General features: G+C 45.7%; 1 long non-coding RNA gene across 2 annotated transcripts in view; it reads right to left on the bottom strand.

The window, feature by feature from the left end:
- Window positions 1-17,974, bottom strand: part of LOC107402411 (uncharacterized) — a 126,278-nt gene extending 108,304 nt beyond the window's left edge. Inside the window, exon 1 of one of the 2 annotated variants that reach the window (XR_013044782.1) lies at window positions 17,818-17,974. This is a non-coding gene — a long non-coding RNA (uncharacterized LOC107402411). The remainder of the gene's footprint in view (window positions 1-17,817) is intronic. The other variant, XR_013044783.1, reaches the window with a different exon arrangement.
- Window positions 17,975-19,450: the final 1,476 nt, after the last annotated feature.

Here is a 19,450-nt window from a genome sequence, read left to right as displayed (position 1 = left end):
ACTATGAAAGTCAATATGGTGGATCCTCAGAAAATGGGAAATTGATCTACCTCAAGATCTAGCTATACCACTATTGGGCATATACCCAAAGGGTGCCCCATTCTGCCACAAGGACATTTGCTCAACTATGTTCATGGTGGCTTTATTTATAATAGTCAGAAACTGGAAACAACATAGGTATCCCTCAACCAAAGAATGGATAAAGAAAATGTGGTATATTTACACAATGGAGTATTACTCAACTGTTAAAAAAAATGACATCATAAAATTTGCAGGCAAATGGATAGAATTAGAAACAATCATCCTGAGTGAGGTAACCTGGATCCAGAAAGACAAACATGGTATGCATTAACAGCATTAGCTGTTAATTAAATTATACTCATGCTACAATCCACAGACCCAAAGAGGCTAATTAACAAGGGGCCTCAAGGGTGGACACAGGGATCTACCTGAAAGGGGAAAGTAGAAACAATTTGCAGGTGGACTCAGGGAGAGTGGGGATGGGAATAGGAGGGACCAGGTGGTGGTGGAGGGAGAGAATATGGGGAGAGACAATTGGAATTGGAGGGCATGTGGGGGGATGATGTAGAAATCAAGTGCAGTGAAAACTCCCTGGGATCTATGGGGTGACCCTAGAGAGAACTAGTAATAGAGGATACTGAGCCTGAACTGTCCATCTTCTTTAACCAGGAAAGGCTTTCAGTGGAGGGATTGAGAGACCAGACCAGCCAAAAAACCTTCTACCTACAATCTGTCGTGTCTGCAAATTGTGCTAGGGCATTGGTAGCAAAGAACTTGTGGGAGTGGCCAGCCAGTGTCTTATTTAAGTTGAGGTTCACTGCATGAGATGGAGCCCATGCCTGACATTGTTTGAATGGCCAGAAACTAGAGAATGAACAGCCCAGACACCTAGGATAGAACCAAACATGACTTTTTAAAAAATCAATGAAATGACTCCTAATGATGTTCTGCTATACTCATAGGTCCATTCCTCGTCCAGTCACTATCGGAGAGGCTTCCCCCAGCAGCTGATTGGAGGGGATGCAGAGACACACTGCCTAGAACTAGAGAGAGAGAGAACCCATGTTAGAGTTCTCCACTGGGTCCCTGCCCTCAGACTGGGGCTCAGGGAACCACACAGAAGAGCGCGGGGAGGACTTGTGAGAAACAGAGGGGTGGAGGACACTCGGAGAGCACTGCCCATGGAGTCAACTGAGTAGGTTCATGGGGGCTCAAAGAGACTGGAGCGGCATGGGGCCTGCATGGTTCCGCACGAAGTCTCCTGCATATGTGTTATGGCTGTTGGCTGGGTGTTTGGGGGGACTCTTGACAGTGGGGGCGAATGTCCCTGCTTCTTTTGCCTGCTCCTGGGACCATTTTCCCATTTTCCATTTGCCTTGCCCAGCCTTGATGTGAGGATTTGTGCCTGGTCTTATTGTATCTTGTTGTGCTATGTTCAGATGATGTCTCTGGGAGGCCTGCTCTATTCTGGGGTGATAGAGCGGAGATAGGGGCTAGATCTGGAGAAGAGGAGAGGTGGGGGAGACTAGGAGGAATGAGGCAAGAGAAGCTGTGGTCTGGATATATTACATGGGAGAAGAATAAATAAAAATTTAAAAATAAAATATATTATATGAAATTCTCAAAGACTAAATAAAAGTCATTTTTAAAGAATATGATTCATAGTTTTATAAGTTCCCCAGTATATGTCCATATGGAAGGAAGCAAATAATTTATTAAACGAGCTGTTTGATTTTGAAAGAACAAATCTGAGAAAAGATGAGCTTTAACTGTAGTTTTGTTCATAAGAGGATCATGACCCTGTGTGAACATTATGAATCAGGTTTAGTCATCTCAACTAAAAATGAATTGAATTTGCTAGAGTAAAAGCCTCAGAGAAAAAGTCCATGCATGTGGTTCTACATGGCTACATTTAGAAGGTTTTCTCCAAAGAGATTTTGAGAGCCTGTCTGCAAGACATTCCTCTCGTGCCATTTTCACTTTCTTATACTAAATAAGCAAAAACCAAGTGCTTTTCAAATAGAAAGTCATTTCTGCTGTGAACATAGCACAGACTCTAAAAAGGAAAAAGTAATTAAAGTCCTAACTGATGGCATACATCAAAAACTAGATATACATGTGTGTTTTCAGGCTCCAATTACTTTAAAGAGGTCAGAAAATTAACTGAAGGTAAAGAGACTAGTGAAAACCTTCTTAGTATCTAAACTATCATTCTTTCCAAGAAGGTTTTTTGAAAAATACAAAAGAAATTCGAAGGCTCTGGGAGACACCTGGTCTTCTCATTCTGGAAGGAAGCTCCTAGATTGATAAAACTCTACCATTTTTCCTAAATAAGTATTAAAATATTTGGGGGGGAACCTTTCCTCTTTTACCTGACCAGCCCCTCCCTTTCTATACCCCTCTGTCTCCTTAAAGAGGAGTCTGCCCCACGCTAGAATGTGTGACGTCACACCCTGGAGTGGAAAAGAGGTACAAGTCAGAGGGGCTGGGGATTCTTGCTCTTTGACTCACACATGGTCTGGTCAAGATAGCTAGCCTCTCCAAGCTCCATCTTTACTTTTTCATTTTCTTTAATAATATAGAGAACACATAATTTCTGTTTAAGTACAGCTACAATAACAGTAGAAACCAACTTCATGGACGAAGATGGTAAAGCAGAGAAATGCCTAGTCAGAAGTGAATAGACATTCAAATAGCAGTCATAGGTCCAACATTTTTAATTCACTTATTTAAGCACAATCACTGATGTCACATTTAAACTATATTTTTTAAAGGCAAATAGACATTAATGACCAAACTTAGAACAAGGTCATATCTTTAGAAACCATATGAGAACATATTCCAGAGGGCTTCAATTTTACTGGTAATGTTTCTCAACCAAGTTTAGAGTAAATGGATATACATACATATAAACATACATGCACATACAATCATTTTTCATATGAAATGCTTTTTAATCATTTTTATGTAACCACCAAAGCATCTGCAACCAAAAGCAAAAATAAATGAAAACATTTCTCTGGGATTTTAAAGGCCAGTGGAAAGAGTTGTGTGTGGTTTCAAGCATTCTCCTGCTGAACTTAAAAGGTAAATATTGGGGGTAGGGATGCAGTTCACTAAAGCATATGCTCAGCATGTGCAACAACCACAGTTCCATCCTTAGTATTACATTTTCGGGGTAGATAGTATTATGTTTCCTTAATGGAAGAAAACAAAAGAAATATGTTATGTAGTTCCACTCTTCCATAGAATAAAAACAAAAAGTTCGCAAAAGGCATAAAAGACAAAATAAGCTATATTGGTAGCTTGATAAACCCATTTAAGAACACTGAGAGAGATGATGCCCAGTGATTTGTACTCTAAATATATGCTTGGGAGAAACACATGAGAGTCCCATCTGAAAACCTAATGCTGGTTGCTGTTACTAAGACAAGCCACAACTGCAATACTTTACCTTAAAGTGCGCAAAGGCCCTCCCAACTTCTAAGTGGAACTACCTGCAAAATCCAAATGCTTCTGATAGATCTAAAATTTTCCACCAAGAAAGTATAGATCATTCAGCAAAATATATTGACTGTATACTACCATAATGGCTCATTAATTATCATTATGATGCAGATATGTGATGGAAACAGATGTTCCTTTTTCCTCTCAGCAGCACACAGGAAAAGTATAAATTTGCTGATGATGCATGGACTACCACCTCAGCACAACAGAGGAAAAAAGACATTAGCACATGACAATATTGGTTTTTACTACACAACTAATTGCATAAAAAGTATAACTTGAGATCATTAAATCAATATAATTTTCAGCACTACAGAAGAGAAACAAATAGATTTGTACAACCAGCCTCCTTATTTAACATCTGCAGTTGGAAAAGTACTTCTGAGACACCAAGTATATGTGAGCACGGGGAACAGAGTGTTGTCCTGCCATCTTTGTTAGAATGCTGCGCTGACAGAGCTTCTTGTCGGGATCGGTGTGATGGCTAGAGACTTCTAGAAAACAGCTTGACTCTACGAAACAGTTTGGACCTTCAGTGAGAGAAGTTTGTTTTCTCCAATAATATAGTGTGTGGAAACAGCCACATATGATTAGAGATTTGTTTTAAATGCACAACTTTGTAATAATGGAAAATTAGAATCTCATTTTACAAAAGGAGGGCAATGATTAATTACAGTACATATGTTAAAACACAGCCAAGTAAATATAAGTGACTTTCATAATAATTTAATCATATTTAACTTCTTGGAGGAAAATGGGTTGAAAAAACACAAAAAAGTCATTTTTAATTTTTACAAATTCTCTCTAATGAGGAGACACTGGTTTTTTAATCATAAAATGTTGTGTTTCTTTTTCTTTAAATATTGTATTTCTATGTTCTGATACAGCTGTCATTGTCCAAAATTTCCAAAGTATTTTTGGATCAAATTATTCTACCAAAAAAATCTGATGAAGTAAATTGACTTAAAATTGTGTAATGTTATTTAATTTCTAAATCTGGCAGAGAAAGAAAAGCATTTGCCAATCACATGGTTAATACACATTCTCCTGTTAACTAAACAGGTTAACTACAAATTATAAAACATTTATAAAATAAACATGTTTACTTACAATCTACATGTTCTGTTATATGCCATCAATTCCAGGATTTTTCCAATTAAAAGTATTTCTAAAGCCAATAAAGTAGCTTATTAATTGTTCTCCTCTGTGTGCCAATAAGAATATTCACCCTGGCTTTCCTAGGACTCTTCGTTTCCTTGTTCTGTTTTACAAGAAGGGGCTGATTTGTCTTAGACTATTACTGTCTATTACTTCTAGAAGTCTTGAGGTAAGGTGGGAAGCAGCAAATTCTGGCAATCTGCCTAAAGAGAAATCAATGAAACAAATTAATCCTTCACTGGCTGCAATGACACAGTAATCCATCATTCAGGGCTGCTTTCTATACCAAATCAGGGAACAGCAGAAAGAGCCCTGGGGGACATCCCAGACAACAACTTACACCAACTGGAAAACACTGAAGAACCAGTTTATTTAAAGAGGATAGATTTCACTTGATTGCCTGTTTGGTCAAATAAATATTTTTCTTCCACAGTGTGGTGAACCTGCGGGCCATGACTATATCTTTAGAATTCAGCACCAAATATACTAAATGACACCTATAGGGAATGCACACTTTAAGTCATTTGCATTGTTAATTAGTATGGTCAAATATCTGATGAGTAATTCCATCCAACTTTCACATGTTTAACATGACCCCTTTTCAGTAGGGTTTAACTGTAAATTTACATACAAATCTACAACTTCGAGGAAACCCCATATGAAGTGTTTATGCATCAAATGTAATGTTAGAGATATATGTAATTTTCTAAGTGCTATGTAAAGTTTAAGGAGTTGAAATTTTTAATTACTTTTTATAGTGTGGATTTCACCAAGCAAAACAGATGATATAAATAAATAGCATTTTAAAGTGATAAATTTGTTTATAATAGTTAACAGTGTTGAGAAATAAATGTGGTTTCTTTTTAAAACAAAATTGTTATAATCAATGTACAATGATACATTCATACTCTGTATATAGTTATACAAAAAGCATGGGCTGGAGATACACTCAGTGTCAGATTGCTAGACCAGTATAAGTGAAACCTTAGATTTGGTATGTAGCACCCCAAAACAAACAAACAAAAACGTATTATCTAAATTTTCATGTTTTATGTATAAATCTATGCAGATGAGTATATCTTACTAGGCTAATGTGTTCTGAGGAGAAGTAACAACAAGAACTATGAAGTCACAGGGTATTACTATTGTTCCGTGAAGGCATGATCTCTGTGGTTATACATGAGGAGTTAGTGAGAAGATTTTCAAATAACTAAACAAATCAAAATGAAAAAAAAAAAACACCACTACAAGGGCTCCTGGAATGTTGAAACCCTAGAATTCTTAATCACCGATCCAAAACAGAAAATTGGATTGAATAAACCCTAAGCATTTGGTTTTGAGTGGCATCTTCAATCTCAAGGTCTATAGCCGTGTGGTCACAACTCCTGGCCATGCTGATGCACTTTTAATTCAATGCATGAATCTAGTATTTATTGATTTAATAAGGTTAGGGGAATTACATTGTTGCTGCTACTGATGAACTGTCAGCAATTTAATCTAGTGAAATCTTACAGAGAAATGTGTATTTAGGAAAGAGAGCTCGAGAAAAGGAGCAATATTCAGGTTTATAGAACTACTCACCACTCATGGTAGTGGCAAAAACAAAACTGTTTTTTCCGACTGCTTTGAACTCCAGGCAGCTGATTTTACTAAGGATGTCGTTGCCTACCAACTGGCTGAACGGACAGTGGCAGGGCTGCAGAGTAGTTATGAATTGAGGGGGAATTATCAGTCCACACTTACCTTCTAGCCTCTCCTTACACATTGTTCAGTTTCTGTTTTCCTAACAGAGCAGTCCAACCAGGCCTTGAACTCATCACATTGCATAGACTGTTGCCCAGGCTGACCATAAACTCTTGGTCCTCACGAATCACTCTCCTGAATCCTGGATCCTTGTCAGTTTGGTTTACACACACACACATACACACACACACACACACACACACACACACACACACACACACACACATCTGAAATTTGTCATCTAACAGAGTTCCACGAAGTCAATCAGTGTCCTCCTCCCTTGGACCCTGATATTTTCCCCAGCAATCCTGTGCGCACAGGACAGAAGACAATGGAAGAAATCCATTTTCTTACAGGCAGTTCTGACAAAATAGAATCAAAGGAGAGAAGTTTTTAAACAAAGTCGGGATCAGAAAGGGCCCAAAACCCACCAAAGTTTCTGAAGCAACCACACCAGCTCTTGGTACTCTGGTGACACCCTGCTTGCATGCTTATCTCCCCAACACCTGGGGAGCATGTTCTCCCCCAGGTTTTCCCTGACTTTGAAGAAGGCTACTCTAAGGAGTGCTGCTGCTGCTGGGGTCAGTAAAACTATGCTAATTGTGGGCCTAATTGCTTCAAGCAGTCTTGCCTCCAAACAGGGAGAGCCCAGTTGATGGAGTCGGTCTGTTCCTAATAAAATGAAGAAGCACTGAATTAAATTCCCAAGGAAGGCACTATAAAAGTTTCCACAGTGTAACCAAATGACTTCACCTATGCTATTGCCTCCGAGATGACATCTTTGAAAGAAAGCAGACCCCAGTTGGGCTCCATATTCATAAATTGGCTGCGCTTAGGCCTGTAAATCTGGATTGATTTAAAAGGCTTCTTCATCCTTCCACTCAAATGAAGTCATTGTTAATTAGGTGGTTTCTGTTAACAATGTCACTCTCTCCGCATTACCTGCTCACACTTGCAGCCCTGCTAGTGCAACATCCGGGGCACCAGTGCCCCTGCAATCAGTCCCTGCAACACTTCGGTTGGCAGTGGTGGTGTTTTCCGTCCCTCCACCCCTGTCTGAAGAAAGATGCTGCTATTCAGTGCGTTGGTGTGCAGCACAGACCATCTCCCTAAACTGAGAGATTACAAAGCGGTCGCTGGAAACACGATTAAAATCTGCCACCTCTTGAACTGCACTGCATTTTTTCCCCTGTGTTAACCCTACCTTTAAGTACAGAAGGAGCGCCCTAGATAGACCGCTTGGCAGGTGAAATGTCATTTGCCACCAAGCCTGTCTACCTGAGTTCGAACTCTGTGGAAGGAGAACGGAACACTGAAAGTTGTCCTCTGACCTCCATACAGTGCCAAGGCATGCACGGGAGGGGGACATTAAATATATACGTGTGTGTGTGTGTGTGTGTGTGTGTGTGTGTGTGTGTCTGCTGTTAACTTTGACTACCTCTCGAGCTTCTTAAACTCAGGATCTTCCTTAAAATATAAATTTTAAAAATGCGTTTTGAGGTTCTCCAACCGTGCCCTGAGACCTATTACACACACACACACACACACACACACACACACACACACACACACACACACACACACACACACACACCTAAAAGTTCTGGCTGCCCCCAGACTGCAAATCGCGGAGAACTGCGAGACTCAGAGCTCTGGCCAACGCACAAGCAATGACTCGCAAAAGCAGTTTCAGCCGACCGCGAATCTTCGACTATTACGGGCCTGGGCTGGGGCAGCTCACACTCCCGCGAGCCCCATTCCCAGGCGCTTCGCAGTGGTGACCCAAGGTGTCTGGCAGTGAGGACCCAGGCGCCCGCAGGGGGGTTGGGGAGCGTGCGCCACCCCCCGGCCGGGCTGGGGTTCCTTTCTGAATCCCCCTGATCAGGCTGCCGACTTTGCCACTGTGCCGGCTCACCCGTTGGCGGCCTTCAGTGCCACCAAGAACGTGGCCTCTTGATGTCCCACGGAGGCCTAGCACGAGGATCTCCCCAGCGCCGGGTGGGTGACCCTGCGACTGAGGCGGGTTGTGGATCTCGCTGGCTGGCGGAAGCAGCTCTTGGCAGAGTGGCATTTTTAAGTCTGCACTTCTCCTGCCGGGGTGGGAAAAGCCCAGCCTCAGACCGAATAACTCTCCCACACACACACACCCCCACACAAGGGCCTGCCTTTTAGGGATGAGGAGACACAGGAGAGTAAGAGCCCTTGACTGTGATGGGAAGAGGCCTGGATTTGCCAGCAGCGAGGATGCACTGATCCACCGCTCCAGTGGACAAGGCTGCTCTGCAGGGAGGTCAGGATCTTGGCCTCCCAAAAAGCACTGGGCCTTCCAGAAAGCCCTGGATGCCCTGGTGTGAGGGGTTCTGCAGCCAGAACCCGCCCCGCCCCCTGCTTCATCTTGGGAGAGAAAGGTACAGCTGAACAGGAGTCATCAGCCAGGGCATGAATTTAGTCTTGGGGCCTTACTCCTAATTCCAAGAGCCTGGGGACAGGACTAGGTCTTAGGAACCAGCTCGCCATCCTGACCAGCTTGCGGGTGCGGAGGAGTCCGGAGCTCAACGCTAAGCTACAGTGAATCTTGATTTTCTAGAAATGAGGTTGGACAGCGACCGCTGAAGACGGACCACGCCAAGAAAACACACACCTGGAGTTAGGGTTCTTAATTGCAAGTCTTCAAATTCTTGACCTCGAAGATTTGCTAGTCCTGAAATATGTACTCGCTGCACAAGACGGTTTGGGGAAAATCAGTCTCTTGGCATTTTTTGGTCCCTGTTATGTGTGCTTAAGGTAGACAATAGCTACAGTCTAAACACCTGCGATCTCTTACGACAATCAATTTGAAGAGTGATTTCAGTCGTTCCTCCTTCTGAATCCAGATGGAGAGAACCCTGAAGCATTAAGGTTATTCCTCTCCTAAGTGTGCAACAAGAGGTTTGCAAAAAAATAAAATAAATAAATAAAAAATAAAAATAAAGCCAGCTAAAGACACTGCTGCCCATATCCTGGGGAGGCTCCCCTTGCAAACAGAAAAGGCTAGCCGATTTTTCACCCCCTGTCCTTTTAATGCTTGTGTGAACCTCAGTTCTGTCTTGCATCCTAGGAAACATTCCTTTGACCCCAGAGATTCATCTGGAACTATGCAAAGAGAAATTAGCCCAAAGAAAGGCAAGCTGCTGAGTAGAGGGCGGTGAGCACAGGTCCTAAGTGGAAGCTGGGGTTCCTCTGACCCGGCTTCGGGACTGCCTCCAGAGCAGGTAAATCCTTGTGTGCCCGGCCTCAGGGCTCTGGCACACCCGGCCTAAATACCGCCACGTGCTCAGGGCTGCTGTGCCCCAGCTCTGCATTTGGGGGCGGTTTGCGCACGCATGCACTCTCACACGGCGCGTGCTCCTCCGTCCCAGCGCCTGGGGCCCTTCTAAGGCTGTCCGGACAGCGGAACTTTGCGAGGTCCTGCAGAGCACCAACACTCGACCGTCTGGTGACTGCTGGCATTAGACCCGCAGTCGCCCTGGCCTGAGATGCTCGGTAGGTGTGAGGCCATCCAGAGCAAGGGACAGCATCTTCCCGCCTCTGGCTTTCTCCCTGCCAGTCAGCCCAGCCACTTGTCAACCCTCGCTCACTCGGCTCCCCTTACTTCCCAGCAGCTACAAGACAACAACACTAGGCCAGACCGACCTGAGCGCCCGGTCAGCTCCCAAGTGCGCGGTCCGAGCAGCCCGGGCTCACCCGCGCCTCCAGGTAGGAACAGCACCGGCGCACTTTTCCAGCCTCTGCCCTTCACCTCCCCCTCCCACACACACCCTACAGAGCGAGGACCCGCGGGTGTTTGGGGTGGCTGTTGTTCTTTTAAAAGTATATTAAAGGATCATTGGCGTCTCCCAGTCAAGTCATTACGCCTTTATCCCCATCAATTAAGCACACCTCAGAGGACTGCTATTAAGAGCTAAATTGAGCTGCAAAAGTAGGTATCCCGTTTCAGGCAGATGTTGTTATCTCCCGCTGAGGCGCGGCCGGCCCGGCTCTACCTCGGCTTCCTGCTCCCGCCCCAGCAAGGATGGACCGGGCTTTCCGCGCGCCGCGAGGAGGCTGAACCGAAGGTCGCAGCTTAAACAATACGCTGGTGCTAGGAACAGACCTAGCCCATCTCAAGCGCTGTGCACGTCAATAAGAAGTGTCTCCCAGAGTTGAGTGGAAGACTACGCCAAAAGCTAGCTGAGCGTTTTTTGCTCAGAGAGGTGGAGAATATCTGTTCTTAGCTGGCTCCCAGCTGAAGATGCAGAAGGAGGAGGTTGTGATGGAGAGGACAGACTAGCGAGTGTGGCTGGCCGTCTGCTACCGCGTGCCCCCTTTCCTCTTCCAGCCTCTGCAGTCTCTTTCCTGGTAGCAGACCCCCAGAAACCCAGAACGCTTTGTGGATAAAGGCGCGGAGCGGTGCGGTGGAGATAGGGAATTTGGAGCTACAGAATCCCGAACAGAAAGGTGCACTTAAGACAAAGAAACTGACTTGGGACTCCTGTGGCCTTGCGGCCAGATGTGTCTTTCCACCGTTTTTCACTTCAGACACCACTGTCTCCCACAGCTGGGAGACCTTGGAGCGCTGAGGAAAGAAACAAAGGGACAGGGCCCTTGCTGCAGTCACAAGGTTTTCTTCGTGACACTATGCACAATAAATTAAGCCAAGGCTAAAGGAGATTAATTTCCCAACATAATCCAATTAAAAGATTTCTGAACCAATCTTTTACGAAAAAAAACTTAAAAGGTGTGCGGTTAAAGAGGGGTCTGGTTTTGATGACAGTGATTTATCACCTTCACACTGAATGCAAGCAGGGAACGGTTGGTTGGCGCCCTCACCCTAACCTGTGCCTTGCAGAAAGGCACCTCACCTACCACATTAACCTGGGCCTGGCTGAAAGGGAACGGACTGGGGTTGCTTACAAGCACCATAGACTTTTTAAAGTGCTATTAGATTTATGGTCTCTTTGTCGACGCCCATCTAGAGTAATTAGCACATATGTTCTAAATAGATGATAGTTTTGTGAGCAATAAAGCAATTACCCATCGTTGGAGCTGACAGTTCCCCCAACTAAACTCCAACCAGCAGCTAATTGGAAAAGTCATTTCAGCTACATTGTCTGCAATTAGTCCTGCTAAACTACTACACCCCAACTTGCTGGTTTGAGGTTAATTTATTCAGCGTTAAATTTGCATGGACAAGCCTTTGCCACAAAGGGATTTGCCTTTTGCCCCCTCTGGACTGTACCCAGAAACTAAAGGAGCAGGTGGGAGTAAACAGCTAATATTTGGGGGCCAGGATGGCTCCTGGACCAATGTGGGAGGGTGCCTCCCATCCAGTCTGAGCTTCAAGGTCAGTGTCCATCAGGCTGAATACCTACAGAGGAAATCATTGTTTCTTCTGCTGAGCAAAAACCAGAGGAAGCCGTCAGTTTGTGCTACCAAAGCCTCCATTGAAATTTTAAATCAAAATACAAAGGAAGCAAAGAGTTCTGGATCACGCCCCTCCTCACATCCACCCAGGACCACCCCTACTGTCCCAAAGAGATAAATGTGAATCAAATAACACCCACCCAAGAAGAGCTCTCAGTCCTCATCTGGAGGAAGCAGCCTCCAATTCCCAAAGTGGCTCCAGGAGAGAAAAGGCTACAAGGTCAGGAAGCCTGGCTTCTGCCTGCTGCCAGCGGCTCTGAGGATAAAGCCACTTCCCCCTGAAAACGCGATTTCTCCATAACTTTAACTTTCTGTTCTTTGTTGTTTCCCTCTTCCCTGTTTCTCTTTTCTTTCCAGATCTTTTTCTTCCTTCTTTCCTAAAGTTAAACCCAGTCGGTCCAGGATGTGTGTACATTGAGTGGAAACAATGTGGTAAACGTTGGTTTGACGCCCCGCCGGCACTTGCAAGTACCCACAGCTAAGATTCTTCTACTTCATTTAATCTTTAGTGGACAAGGCTGCCCCAGTGCTCTATTCACCAGGAAACCCAAGGAAGTATATCAGTTGGGGTTCAAAATCCTGGGAGGGAAAGAAGAGTTAAAGAGAGATTAATCTGCCCCCACCCAGCTTCTAACTTCTGAGCTGCAGCCTCAGGAGGCTGGCAATAGTAGAGGGCAGCTGAAGCCCCCAGTCTCTGCAGCCAAGGGTATCTGTGTCAGGGAGCAGAGAGACTGGCAGCTTGACATGAGAACTTGTAGCCCTGGTAACGGAGTATTCCCCTAGAGGAATTTATAGCAGTGTCCCAGGCTTAGAATTCTGCTTAGAAGAACATGGAGGGGGTGCTTCCTAGGGAGGAAAGCCTCTTGCTTTCAGCCCTAAAAAATCACATGTTCTTTTCTGGATAGTTATTCGTATTTCTTTTTAAAAGAAATGTAGCAAACCCAAAGGAAAATGCATTGAGTACTGTTTTAGTCAGCCTGAGTTTTACTAAAATAATTCTAGTATTAAAACAATTTGTAATCAATTACCAGCTCCAAGAGTTGAAAATATAAATATAAAGGAAGAAAAACTTTTAATGAACTTTATGTTCAGCTCTTATTTTCCACTTATTTATTGTGCTTTGTCTAATTGAATTTGAAGCAAGAGAAATTGAAAGTAAAGAACTTGTTACCAGTCTGTCCCACCTGTCACATCATCTCCACCCTCTGAGGAGAGACCCTTCTATCAGGTGACTTCTGGTGGAAAACAAAAAGAAAATAAGATGTCTCTTCTAAAAGATTAACAACTGAGTTCTTATTTGTGTTTTTATAATACTTAAATGTGGCCAGAAACTGAGGATAAGAAAAAGCTTAAGGGAAAGCCAGCTAAAAGTATCACCCGACGTGGTAGAGAATTAAAACTACACAATGGGCAACAGAATCCATGCAACCCCTTCAGTGTGTGAGACATGAGACATATACACATCCATCCATGTCCCCACCAAAAACACCCTAAGCTCGTGTGTGCAGAGATGCAGTCCTCTGCAAGCTCAGCTCGCTGTCTGCAGGCGTGTATTCACTCCTGGAGCAAAGGCATTTTTGTTGCTCCCATACTTTCTTTCCATTAAGAGCGATTAGATGATGTCTATTCAAAGTTGCTGATCCAGAGAGAAAATAAGAGTAGATAAAAGGAGATTTCAAGTGACCTCCTCATCCCTTTCACACCAACCTGAGCCCTAGAATAGCCTAGGATCAACTAACACAAAAGCCCTTACTTTCTCCTTTCAGCTTCAGAAGATTTCATGCAAGGGGTTAACAATAAAACATAGAACTACTCTGAGTTTTGTTAGGTCATGCATTTGGAATACTTTATTAACTCCTCCTGTGGATGAGCTACGTAGATTTTCTACCTCTGACATGGGAAAATAAAATATACATATCCTAACATAGGACATAATTATTTACTGTTCTGCATGGTTTGTATCAGTGATGTACTGTATTCATCCTTTTTCATTTAAACTTGACCTGAACCCTTACCCCCTCAAATATGGAGGACACTGTAATAAACATGTCTTTCCACTGACAGTTTGGAAGAAATTATTAGGTTTACTATTTTGATCAGTTTTCTGGTAGGTAAACATAATTGCAATAAGACTGCAGTCACTAGATCTGCTGGGCTTCTCCTCAGTCACTAGTTTATATCATAGTCAGTGAAGAAAATAGCATTAGAGATTTAAACATGTTTAAGCAGTCTTTAGTCAGTGAAATGTCCAACTCAGCTCTACTTCTGATGAGCTAATCCTGCAGTCAAAGAAATAGGTACTCTGACAGGTAACTATTAAGAGAAATGATTATATAGCACAGTTGATTGTATTGTCAGGATACTCTAACAACCTTCAAACTCATTTCAAAACTTCAACTTTTCATCTAAACCAACCCATTATCTCTGGGAAGAATAGCCATGCAGTTATTCTTCAGCCAAGCCGGGCATTTAAAATAAAAGAATGTGTATTTTAACATAAAAAGGAAACCTTCTTTCTTTTTTGCAGTATTTCTTCTTGGCTAGTCTAGACTTGGATTTTATAAAAGGTAAGTATTTGGCTCTGGCTTCACTGATGGACTAGAAATGACTGTCACTTTTCCTCTGCATCTAAATGGCAGCTCTCGCCTTACTCTCCTGCTGGCCCCCTCCCCCAGATTCCTAATCCTGGGCTCTCTAACTGGAAGCCCAGGCACACTGAGATGTCTCTCTTATCTTTCCCAAAATATGTTTTATAAATGTCTTGGTTTGAGATAGAAAACTAAACCACTTACTAAGGTAAGTTCTTTCTCTGAGTTTGTTTTGTTTTTGTTTTGGTTTGGTTTTTTGTTTGGTTTTTTTTCTTTTTTCTTTTTGTTTTGTTTTAACTCAAAGATGACAAAGAAAAAATGCCTGGGCTACCAGAGTGCCATTGGGTATGGAAGCCTACTAGTTCCAATGCTCATTGAACCCCATGGGCAGCTAGGTCCATCCACTCAGGCCAGTAGAAGCCCAAATCCTAGCCTGGACTTTCCACCCTGGCTTTCATGTTTACAGAGGCATAATTTTTTACAGTTGGGCAGCTATAATGAAGACTGTAGTCAGGCTTGGGAATGAGGGAGAGATTTCTGATCTAGCTGGAGCATATTTATTTATTTTAGCTTTAGTAATCTTAAAACATTGGGTGGGCATTCCTGGACATCTTCCCATTGTTTCCCTCCAAAATATCTGTTCAATATCATGTTAAATAATCTTCTTCAACTGTATTCTCCCTGGCTTTAATCTCATGCCAAGGGAGACTACTTGATTTGGTAACTTTAAAACAAGCTCTTTAGGAAAGGTCTACATCAAGATCGAAGGAACTGACCTTTCTCAAGGGGTTTGCAAACATGTTCGTCACTCTACATGAGCTTGATAAAAAGGTTACTTCTGTCCTGTGGTTTCTCTAAACAGAATAATACTGTTTTAACGACTTAATCATGTGAAAGTGGTGTACAAGAGAATTTTCTATACATATGTGGCCATTAGTAGGTCTCATTGGCTCTTGAGCTAGATTTATGAAATGTCTCTACAAACTTTTTTTTTTTCAGTGTGACTTAACAAAAACCTAAAATGTATGTGATCTGGTGTCTTTCTGGAAAGCAAACTGCCAATGTGAAAGACAAAGGATTAGTGAAGAATAGGCTGGCCTAATTCCTACCTGGTAAAAGAGCTATGGAGGTTATGTAAATGGGGTAAAGAGGCCACTTAGACTCAGGCTTTGGGACTTGGGTCACTTGTTCCCACTACATGGGCAGCCACAAACTCTGCATCCGCCCCCACACACACACACACACACCAGTTACTTACTAGACACCTGGCTGGGAAATCAAGGCTTTTAAATAAGATGATTAGCACCCACCCATGATGCTAGAAGAGCATAAGGAATATAGTAAACTTACAGCTTAACCCAAGCAGAGGGCACCTTCTCATTTAATCTTGGTGGAACTGCACTGGAGACCCTGTGTGTAGAAAAAAATTACAAAAAGAAGACTATGGATGAGGCCTTCCTGCAAGGCCCATGGGGTCCTGAGACTTGTCTAACCAGAAAAGAGTGACCCTGGAGAAAGCGAAGCGCCATGTCCCTGCCTTCGACCCCACACTAACAAGACCCTTAGAGTGCTGGGGCTAAGTCCACCGTGGGTGCTAGTCCAGGAACCATTTTCAAACTCTTTTTAACTTTCCCAGGGTGCTGGCTGGTGTGGAGCCAACAGTGTGGGTGAGAAGAGAGGAAGAAATCTGAAAGAGAGAATGGAAGGGAGAAAGATGGAAATCTGAACTGCGTTTTCTGCTTAGCAGTTGAGCGAGTCTGGCTATGTGCGCGGAATTTCACAGTTTGAGGACTCCGGCGCCCTTGACAAAACACGAGCATTTTCTCTTAGGTGCCCTCTCCAACCACAGATACTAGGACCAGGGACGGCTGTGGCAAGTTGGACTGTTGTCAAATGACGACTTTAAGAAACAAAGCCAGACCTTCCCAAGCCCTGGGCTGACCAGCCCGGGGCCTCTGCGGAAGCCATTTTGGTGGAGGCCGCACTGTGAGCCCCAGCACCAGTGGGATCCGGGGGTGTGCGCCCGCCTGAGGAGCACAGGATCCGAAACCACTGAGTCCTGGGTGCTGCTGGAGCAGACTGGGTCTCATAGGTGGCCAAGGCCCTCCTCAGAAAGTCACTGCTTCATTCTAACTCCTCTCAAGAGACTGGGGACACTTGACTCCAAGGAACACCAGCATCTCCCCTTCCCCAAAGCCTGAGGCTTGCCCTGCTGTGGGCACCCCCAACAGACAGCCTCCCATGCCTGCTCCTAGAGCTAAGGCTGAGAATTGCGATCTCGTTGGAGAGGAGCTGGCGGCTTCACCCAAGGCCTGGAGAGGCCGGTTTCCTCCACTCTAGGGGTCAGACTGGGTCCCAGAGGCCTATTTGTGAGTTTGGAAGCTTGGGGCAGGGAGGGGACGCGAGAAGGAGAGACCAAGATGGGTGGGCGACACCTCTCCCACTGAGTCTCTGCTGGTCCTTCAGCTTTGTTGCAGGACTTGACCCCCGACTAGCCCTTCCAAGCAGGGCTGATTCATTCAAGAGCCCACCCAGCCCCCCGGGCGCGGTCCCGAGTGTCAGCTCCCCACCCCCACCCTCGCCCGGCGAGCCCGCCCTGCGCGCCCTCTGACGCAAACGCGCGCCCCTGCCCGGTGCAGGGGAGGAGGGGCGGGGAGGGGGAGCGCTCCGGTTGGTTTTAATTGAAGCTCTTCCTTTCACACACACAACCTCGGTCCCCACTCCTGGGAGGCGAACCCCTCCCCGCCCCCAGCCCGCCTGGCCCAGCGTGCGGAGTCTGGCTTTGCTGCCTCGTTGCTCTCCCGCCGCCGCCGCCGCTGCCGCCGCCGCCGCCGCGGGTTCTCTGCTCGGGAGAACCGCGGATGTCCCCTTTAATCCGCTGACACCATCGCCCACATCAAACGGGCAGCCATCGATCGCCTTACTTTGCTGGCGGCCGGCGGCTCAGCGCCGCTCCCGAGGTCCCGGCTGCAGCGCGGCCGGGCGCAGGTGCCCAGGCCGGCCGGCTCCACCGCAGCTCCCGCTCCGCACGCCGAGGGCTGACCGCGCGGGTTCCAAACCTGCTGCAGCCTCGGGTCCCCTGCCCACACAGCCTTTCCCGCCCCCGCTGGGGGCGGCTCATAGCGGGGGCCTGTTTTGGATTTGGCCCGGGTCCTCACCTCCGAGGAAGTGCAGCGGAAAGGATGGGCGATGGTAGCCCCCGACCAGGCCCAAGCGAAAGTTCTCCCGGTCCCACCTGGGCCGCCGGGACTACATCTCCAGGCTGCCTGCCCGGGGAGATTGCCTTTCTGCCCAACCACGTTATCGAAGGTTAACAGACCCCAAGTTCCAAAGAAACGATTATCGCTGCGTTACTTGCCTGGTCGGGCAGGGTCGGCCGAGTGTCGCTTCTGGTGCCCACCGTGTACAGTCCAGAGTCCCAGGGCGGCTGGACGGGTGGACCCGGCTTCCAGCAGGCCTCCTGTTCCCGGACGCCTGCTTTTGCGTCTTCTCCCACTCTTCTGCGATTCTTCCCTCCCCCCAGCCTCCGTTCAGCTGCTCACGGCTCTGTCTCTGATTGTTTGGGGAGCAAATTTTAGAATTTCTATATAAACAGCGCTCTCTTGCTCTCTCTCCCTCTTCCTTTCTTCCTTTTTTTTTTCTGTCTTTTGTGTGTGTGGGGGGGGGGGTATTTTTAATCATATCAATTTCACCTTTAAACTAACCGGGAGACTTGATCACGAATATTGGGGCTGAGGGGCTAAGGCCAGGAGCTCCTGTCACCCCCTGACCGCCTCTCCATCAGCTGCATACAATGGGCCGCAGCACACAGGATGCAGGCTCCATTATTCCAGATAGGAGAGCTGTGGGGCACATATAAGAAAGTCTTTATTCTGCTCTTTAAAAAAATTATCTCTGGCCACTAAACGATCGGTCCCAGAGACCAAGAAGTGTAAAGCGTACCCCAAGCACGCAGAGCTTTCCAAACCCCTCCCTATGAGATTTACAGTGGGAACCTGTGTTAAAAACCAAACCTCACCTCTTCCACACAGCGTGGCCGTTTACTTCCACCGTTACCTGGGGGCGCAGAGACAAACTTTTACGCTCTCCCGAGCAGAGGGGTGGGCTGGCAGGAGGGACTCCCACTCCGGGCGGTGGCAGCCGGCTTTGTCGCTCTGCTGCTCTGCGCCCGCCTGAGCCTGCCTAGGGGAGCAATCTTAAAACCAGAGGGGGTGCAAGTGTGGGATTGGAGAATATGTAACTAATAGAAGTATCGTTTTCGTTTTCCCCCAGTACGATCTTTCAAGGAAAAAAAAATCCATTGAAAGAATTTTCAAAGTGCTGTCCTCGTTTGGAGAAAAGGCTCTGGCTGCCTGTGGGGAGGGGAGGAGGGACCCGGCTGCCTGTCGCCTGGGAGCGGCTCCCGTCCGCTAGGTGGCAGCCGGACCTAGCGATTGCTGCAAGCCCCGCGGCGGGACCCGCTCCTCCCGCCTGCCCCTCCTCCTGCGACCAATCACCTTCGGGAATGGGGTCTCGGCACCCCCACACAGGCACACACACACACACACACACACACACACACACACACACACACACACACACACACACGACACTGACTTCCCTCCTCCTCCTCTTCCCTCCTCCGGTCCCCCTCTGCCCCGCTCTCTTCCTGTCTTCTCGTTCCTTTGCTCTTTTCCTGTGACTCTGAGTTGTGGGCACTCAGCCGCCCCACGACGATATGAGGACTTACTAATGCTTTATTAATAATTATTGAAGCATTGTTTGGAGTTGGAGCATCCTGGGGATAAAAATGATGAAGAAGGAAAAACAGGATTGATTGGAAAGTTTATTTTAAGATCAGCTTTGGGATGAATAGGAACCATCGATTCGGATCGAATTTGTGACAGGAGCTGCAATTTTATGAGTGTGCTTTGTCGTAATTACGCCCCCCAAACTATGATATACTTCAAATTTTTTAAATGAGGAGGCTTTTTTTAATAATACAAAATTAG

The sequence above is a fragment of the Peromyscus maniculatus genome, chromosome 15 (genome assembly GCF_049852395.1).
Source record: "Peromyscus maniculatus bairdii isolate BWxNUB_F1_BW_parent chromosome 15, HU_Pman_BW_mat_3.1, whole genome shotgun sequence".
Lineage (NCBI taxonomy): Eukaryota > Metazoa > Chordata > Mammalia > Rodentia > Cricetidae > Peromyscus > Peromyscus maniculatus.
This window is presented reverse-complemented; position numbering and strand designations above follow the sequence as displayed.